Source organism: Castor canadensis, chromosome 6, assembly GCF_047511655.1.
Source record: "Castor canadensis chromosome 6, mCasCan1.hap1v2, whole genome shotgun sequence".
Lineage (NCBI taxonomy): Eukaryota > Metazoa > Chordata > Mammalia > Rodentia > Castoridae > Castor > Castor canadensis.
The window spans coordinates 155,884,082-155,892,521 of record NC_133391.1 but is presented as its reverse complement, the minus strand read 5'-3'; positions in this window follow the sequence as shown (position 1 = coordinate 155,892,521).

Here is an 8,440-nt window from a genome sequence, read left to right as displayed (position 1 = left end):
CAGGAGGATCACGGTTGGAAGCCATCCCAGGCAAATCGTTCAGCAAGACCTTATCTCAAAGAACCCACAAAAAAGGGCTGTCAGAGTGGCTCAAGATACAGTCTCTGAGTTCAAACCCCAGTACTGCAAAAAAAAAAAAAAAAAAAAAAAAAAATTGGAATGACCCAGTTTATGTTCCTTATTAGTACAAAACAATGTTGCTTTTATATGCTCTTGCTAATCTAACAGTCACTTTGTTCAATGGAATGAGGTAAATTCGTTCTATTATTTTTGCTTATTTTAAAATATTGCTATTTTCATCTGAAAAAGATTTGAAAATAAATTCTCGTCCTTTGAAGGCACATTCATATATTTTTTAATTTTTGATTTAAGAGATGAATATATGAATTATATCAGTAAGCTTTAATCTACTGAAAATGAGTTATTAATATTTTAGATTTGTTTCATTTTATGACAGATATGCAGAGCTATTTGAAATGTTAAGTACTTCATTTCAATAAAATCAAAGATTAAAACAAATGATATATAACCACAAAGCTTTGTTTCTTGGAGTTCTCAAGGGAAAAATTCTTTAAATATTCATAATTAAATTATTTATTTCAATAAATGGTATATATGTATATATATCCTTGAAAATTAATTTATGCATATATATTTGTATATTAAATTTATGATTCCATAGTAATGTAGCCAAATGCAATTCTTTGAAAGAGTTTATAATGCACATTCTTCCAAGAAAAAAGATAATATCATTGCATGATTATTGTCATAATTGAATTCAGAGAAGCTGCTAATCTAATATTTCAATTCATGCCTTAACTGAGAAAGTTGAGCACAAAGTACACTGCTGTACATTTAAAAAAAAATTGAAAGTAAGTAGGACCACTCAAACCTCTCCAGGGAGAGGGTTACTAGACTGTGTGGGTAGGAAGTAGATGTCTAATGGAATTATTGATGGGAAATGTTTTTTGTCTTCTTTTCCATGAACTGTTCTAATACCTTGTAGTTAATTCCATGTGTTATCAGTAGCTCCCCAATGGACCTTTACTTAATAACACCTTCTGTATTCTCTGTGTATACTCATAATAAATATAGCTCCTCGTTTTCCTTCATCATTAGGTAAACTGTGTATGTCTTTTTGTTTTAACCAGGATCATTTCATGTTTAAAAAAATGTATGCACGTATTTGTCTATACAAGTGGTTAGCAATTTGGGGCGAACTTATACCAGGAGGAAAAATCACATGAGGATATTTTCCATTGGTCACTTCAGCAGCTAAAAAAATCCCCCAGAGCCTAACAGAGCAGGAAAATGTCAACACCCAGGTCATCAACATCTCAGTATTCAGCTTCTTGGCTGTGCACGCTTAGCAATCTATGTTTCTGGAGATCTTTTTCTATGAAAGGTCCATTAACTTTTAGGATGCATAGTAAGATGCATAAAAGAACGGATACTGTAGCCAGAATTACAGACTACAAATATTAGCTTTGTCATCAACTAGGTATGCCACGGTAGAATAATCATTTATCCTTTCTGCATTTCGTTTTTCTTATCTATAAAACTGGGAGAAATAGCATTCTCTACTTCATAGCTGTGTTTTGAGAGTTAAGCTACCTAATTTATACTCAAGAATGAAATAATTAACTGAAATGAAAAAGGAGTATGTGACATTATTTTCGCTGTACACAAAATGTGAAAATTACTGTACTATTGAACTGAGTATTAAAAATCAGCATATCTGTAATGAAATTAAGATAATTATAACTTCCCTTATTTTCTTCTGTGATTAATGTCAGTAACATTTTAAAGTTTTTCTTTCTTTTCCAAATGTAACTTTATCTATTGTCCATCAAACTATAGTCAAAATAACATTATCTTTGCTTTGTGTGTCACCTAGACCATCAAATCATATAGCAATCCTCAAACTGATAAAAATCAGGTTCACCATCACCACCATCATCAGTAGCCTAAGACAAACATTCAAATTTGAGCTTAGTGAAAAAAAAAAAACTGTAAGGAGATAAAATCCAGCCAACATTTTATGTTCATTAACAAATACACTTTTTGTCCCATGGAATTAAAAATAAATAAACAATTTCAAATTGAAACTTGCCCTAACTCTATTAGTAATCCCCTAATACATATATTTCATAAACTAAAAATGTATTGATCAAAATCTGATATCTCATCCTGAAGTTTTCATTTATTTATATTTTGAATCTTTTCAAATCCCTGTGTTTGATTAAAATTCATTAGAATTAAATACTCACTAATCTGCAAAATATAATCTCATTTTCCCATCATGACAAGCATGAACATGTCTATGAAAAATGTTACTTTCATTCTGCACTCATCAAGATAAGGCCTACACAGTTTTCCACAGCTGTTTTCATTTAATAAAGATTGGAAAATGGTCACAGTGAACAGAGAGCTATGGTAAAATATACAAAGATATGATGACAAACTGACAAAATTAAATGAATGTTTTCATTATTATAGGCTGAATTCAGCATAGTGGTTGTATGAATAATTTCAAAATTTCACAGATGCCGTAAAAGTCAGTGTGTAATGCTAGAATTTATGGCATATACAGCTAATCTCTTATGGAAAACGAAGAAAGCACAATCATCTCTCTCTGATCAGAATCTGATTATTACAGTGGAAAATCCACAATTTAAAAGTTGTATATAATAATTTTTTGGGAGGGGGCTGACTTTCTTTTCCCCATAGGAAAATTTTGTGTATTTTCCAGGTAACTTTTCTGTTTATTAAATGACAGGCATTCATCTAGATAGTTGAGGCAAAGTACAAAACTTATAAATTCTATATACTTTCAAATCAAACTGAAAATTTCAGAAATTGTTTCTCACCAGTTTATTCATTTGACATTGAAAATTTTCAGCCACTGTGGTATATCCAATCTGGTAATTTACACAGGTCCCAAGATGTTCAATGCAATCTTCATTTTAATATCATAACATATCATTTAGGATTGATATTCAGAAATGTTAAAATTTGTTTAGAATATTTCAATACACAGAAATAAACAGTCTTACTCCATTTTCAGTACACACAAAACACTGGGAAAAAATAGAGAAAACAGTTATCACTCAATTACTAACGATACATTCATAACACTAAGTATATTCATAACACTAAAATATGACTTTAGGAAAAATAGTAACATAAATGGACTAATTTGTAATCTATAGAACTCATTCAAGTACAATTATTCAAAGGGTGAAATAAGGACAGAAAATTTAGAAAAATGCCAAAGTCATATAGACAAGCATTAAGCCAGACATAGCATATTTATTTGAGTATAGATCTTAAGCTTTTCCAATTACACTATGAACTATTCAAAAATAGCTTTACACTTTGTAATCACCTTAAAGAATTTTGCTTTCACTGAGGCCAATAGGAGAAGCGGACCAGGAACTAGAGAAAAGGTTAGATCAAGAAGAATTAACCTAGAAGGTAACACACATGCACAGGAAATCAATGCCAGTCAACTCCCTGTATAGCTATCCTTATCTCAACTAGTGAAAACCCTTGTTCCTTCCTATTATTGCTTATACTCTCTCTCCCAACAAAATTAAAGATAAGGGCAAAACAGTTTCTGCTGGGTATCTAGGGGATGGGGGAGAGGGAGGGCGTGAGGGGGTTAGGGTAGGGGTGGCAGAAGGAGGGAGAAATGACCCAAACATTGTATGCACATATGAACAAAAAATAAAAGAAAATAAAGTGGGTGTTAGTATAATAAAAAAAAAAAAAGAATTTTTCTCTCAATTTGAGGTGGCATGAGTAATGTACATGACTCAAAAAGTGAGAAACAAACTCGGTATGAAAAGTAATGTTAAATCATGTTTTAAATATCAGTTGAGTGTTAACAGTCATTGAAAAATTCTTCATTTGGAAGATGTAAATTAGAATTAGATCTTAAAGGAATAAATTTGATAGTTTAGGATTCATGATTAGGTCAAGACCACTTATGCTTGCTTAGATTAGTGGAAATTAAAGGACATGTATTGCCTACTTAAAATGCAATTGTACAGGATGGGTGCATGGCTTAAGTGGTACAGTGCCTACCCAAGAGCAAGGCCCTGAGTTCAAACCCCAGTACCACAAAAAATACATAAAATTAATAAAATGCAGCTGTAAGAAATTCCTTTCCTCTAACAATGTGTGTGAGTAGGTGCTGGTGTTTACACAAATCCATATATATGAGCATATGGAAATTTGCTTTTAAATTTGTATACAAAATTCATCTAAATTTGGGGACAAATGATGATAAAAACTATAGCTGCCATTATTATTTGTATCATCTAAATATTTGTTATCTTTTTCAATAAACTCTTAATAGGAGGTTCTGGTTTGATTATGGCACCACAGCTTAGTACTAGTATTAGGAAAATCTTTTTACAGACCAATTTTAATCTTAAAAAAGTGTAAAATCCAGAAATTAAAAAAAAAAAACTAAATTTAATTATCTGAAGGAAGATATAGAAAATCACTGGAAGGAAAGCATTTGAAGGAAAAGAGTACCAGATAAAAATTTGAGTGAATGCAACACTTGAAAAAGTGAAGTTCTTAGGTTAAATTCATTCTTATAATGTTTTAATCTGACTGAAATCTCTGGTAGATGAGGCATAAATTGGCTAAAGCTCAAGCAGAGAGACACTATTTTATTAATTTAGGATGAAACAAGATAGAGTTCTCAGCTGCAGAGGGGCTGGAAGTTGGAGAAGCAAATCCTGTGAAGAAGGAAGCCAGCAATAGGGGTTGATTTTAAAACTACACATAAATCCCTTTAATTTTTTGAGTGAACAGTGGCCTGCACATTTAAAAAGGAGGCTTAATGAATCTCACCAGAAAGCAACAATTGGAAGGCAAAAAGATCTGAGATGTAGGAGAGACAGAGTATGGAGCTCATTCTCTAAACTTTGGAAAGGACTTGGTAAACATTTCATTTTTATCATTTAAGACCTAGAATGGCCACACCTTAAAATTATGACTATTTTGATGAAATAAAGGAATTGTCTAATAAAAGGAAATGGGTCACACTTAACTTGGATGAATTAAAAAAAATGATACCCAGTAATTCAATTTCATACTAGAAAAGAAAACACACCTTTGATGAAGATAACAGAATTCTCTACCATGTGTCATGTATGCTATCCAATATGTAGCAAAAAGAAACAATTTGAAGTAACTAGAAATGACAAAAATCAAGAGAAAAAGAAGATAATATAAACTGAAATAGAAATTACGTTGGTGTTAGAATTAATAAAAAACAACTTAGAAAAAGATATCACTGTAGGCAGAAGTGATAAATGACCCATCAAGATATTCTAATCCCCAAGTTTGACATATGTAGAAATATTGCATCAGTCATTGTTGTGGAACATTGCCAAAGGGATTTAGCAGCTGTAGTTAGGTATCACAGCTGTGATGATGAATTTTATGTGTCAAATTGGAGAATGTTTTTGAATGGAATTAGAAGTTAGATTGTTTAATTTTGAGTAAACAGATTACCTATGTGGGTGAGATTATCCAATAACTAGGGTGAGATTCACCCAACCAACTGAAGAACTAAACAAAACAAAAATACAGGCTTCCACAAGAAAAGGGGAATTTGCCAGCAAACTGCCTTCTGGCTTCATGTGTGCCATCGACTCTTCTGGTTCTCCATTCTGGTTGGCCTTCCATCCAGAAATGCACCATTAGCTATACTGAGTCCCACTCCTACTCACCCATGTTGAAAATTTAGATTTCCAGTCTCCATAATCACGTAGTACCTTATATGTCCAGATAACACTTATCAATACAATAATCATTTGCTTTTAAGAGAATAAAATGGATGATTAATCAAGTGGATATGAAACAGAAAGTCTTCTTAATGCTGCTGATGATGTGGGAAAAAAGGAATTTTCATTCTTTGATAGTTGGAAGGGAAAATAGTATAGTACTTTGGAAGACAGTTTACAATTTCTTACTAAGCTAAACACATGAGACACAATATTGTTCTCAGTATTTCCTCAAATGATTTGAAAACTTTTGTTGATACAAAGACCTACATGAAAAGCTTATATGAGAACCATAAGCAATTATGTGGCAATAATAATTTCCAAAAATCCATAGCAGCCAAAATGTCTTTCTATAGGTATATGAATAAACAAGTGGTTGTATACCCAAACTCTTCAATGTTATTTAGTGATAAGAAATGAGCTAATGAGTTATGAAAAGACATATTGCTAGGTTAAAGAATTAATCTGAAAAGACAGTAAACCTTATCATGCTAAATACATGAGATTCTGGATATCAACAAAACTATATAAACAGGAGAACAGTCAATGGTTTCCAGGGATTCAAGGTGTATAGGGGTGTGACAAATAGATGAAGCACAAGACATGCTTAGAAGTGTGAAACTAGTCTGTATGAAACTGTAATGGTTGGAAGCTGAGCATTATACATTTATCAAAACTCATTGAACTGTCTAATATGAATGAATTCTCATGTAATCCATTGGCCTAATTAATAAAAAGACATCGATGTTAGTTCATCAAATGTAACAAATATATGACTCTAGTGAAAAGTGTTAATACTAGGGCAGACTATATAGGAAGGTAAAGAGGTGATATAGGAGTCCTATACTTTATGCACAGTTTCTCTGCAAACCTCAAACTGCTCCAAAAATCAAGCCTACTCTAAATAAATAAATAAATAATAAACAAATCACACATGCTCAACAAATGAGGAAGTATGGGACTATCTGACGAAGTTCCCATTAGCTAGAGCTAGAATATTTTGAGCAATAAAATATGTACGATGTTATTATATTATAACCCAAAACATATTATATGTCCATAAGTCTGTCATGACAAAAAATAAACTATTAAGCCAATAAATAATAAGGATGAAGAAAAACATCTCTACTGCCAAAGAATTTCAAATAAGTTATGTAGATATTCAGGTTATAAGGACTTGATACACATGTAGCTATTCCTTAAGTATAAGGAATGTGCTTAATGAATCTCTTTAAAAAAATACAGTATAGACTATATGAGGGGAGGCAGATGTGAGTAACTTTATATTGGGGGAAGTAGACATTCATTTACCTCAACCAGGTCTTTGATATCAAGGTTAACAGTTATGAATACAGTTGATAGTATATGCTCTAAGATGTGATGAAAATGTTGCATTATAGACTTTCTATCAAACATAAGTGTAGTCAAATCATTAGAAAAAAATTAAATCCCATTTGGGAGGTATTCTAAAAAATCCTTAACCAGAAGTACTGACCATTTCTTCTCAAAAACAGTCACAGTTATCAAAAAAACCTAGGAATCTCTTACAATAGGAGGTTCTTAAAAAATACATAGCTAGTAAAGGCAATTTGATATTAATGATGGAATCCTGGAACAGGAAAATATTATTAGGTGAGAACTAAGGAAGCCTGAATAAAATGAGCTTGAGTTAATGATAGTATATTGACATTGATACCAGTATAATATTAATACTAGGGAAAGTGGGGGAGAAATTTATGATAAGTCTTGTAATATCTTTTCAATTTATCTATATATCTAAAATTTCTGTAAAGTTAAAAAGTGTTTAAAATTTTTACACTGTTTTTTAAGACTATTAAGTAAATGAATTAGCAAACCAAGATTACATTTATGCCACATGTTTATGCTGAGGGCATATAAAGATTTTCCATAAGTTAATGATAATAAAAACCAGTGTAGTTGGTGAAAAATAGCAATTACTTCTTCAAATGATATGTGAATGGACAAAAATGATAGAAGGGGTGAATTCAACTAAGATATAAGAATTTTGTAAATGTCACAATCTACCCCCAGCACAACAATAATAAAATATAAAAAGTAAAAAGAAGCAATTGAATTAGTACTGAAATGAATACTCAAAATAATTAGATTTCAGATAAACATAAACTAAACTCCATAATACCTAATAAAAAGAGTAAATTTAAAGATACTGGAAATACCAGTTATTTTCTGAGGCCTGGAGTTGCTGAATCTCACCTAGGTTGTTGAAGGAAATGGAAATGCTTCAACAACTTTAGAAAAGTTTTGGCATTAGTTTGTGAAGTTAGATATAATCCAATGTTTGAAGGAAAAACCCACATACCTAGGAATTTAACCACTAGAAGCAAAAACAAAGATCTACCAAAAAACTTGTATATGTAGGGTCATTTTAGCTCTATTTAAAACAGAAAAAAGGTTACAACTCAAAACTCAATCAACATGACAATGAATGAACTAATTGGAATGCATTATTTGTGACGAAGAAAACTGGATATCTGAAAAAATGCACAACATAGATGAATGTCAAAGCCTGTGGAGCAAAAAAAGCCAGGATCAGAAGTCCACATAAAGGACTGGAGGTGTGGCTCAAGCAATAGAGTGCATGCTTTGCAAGT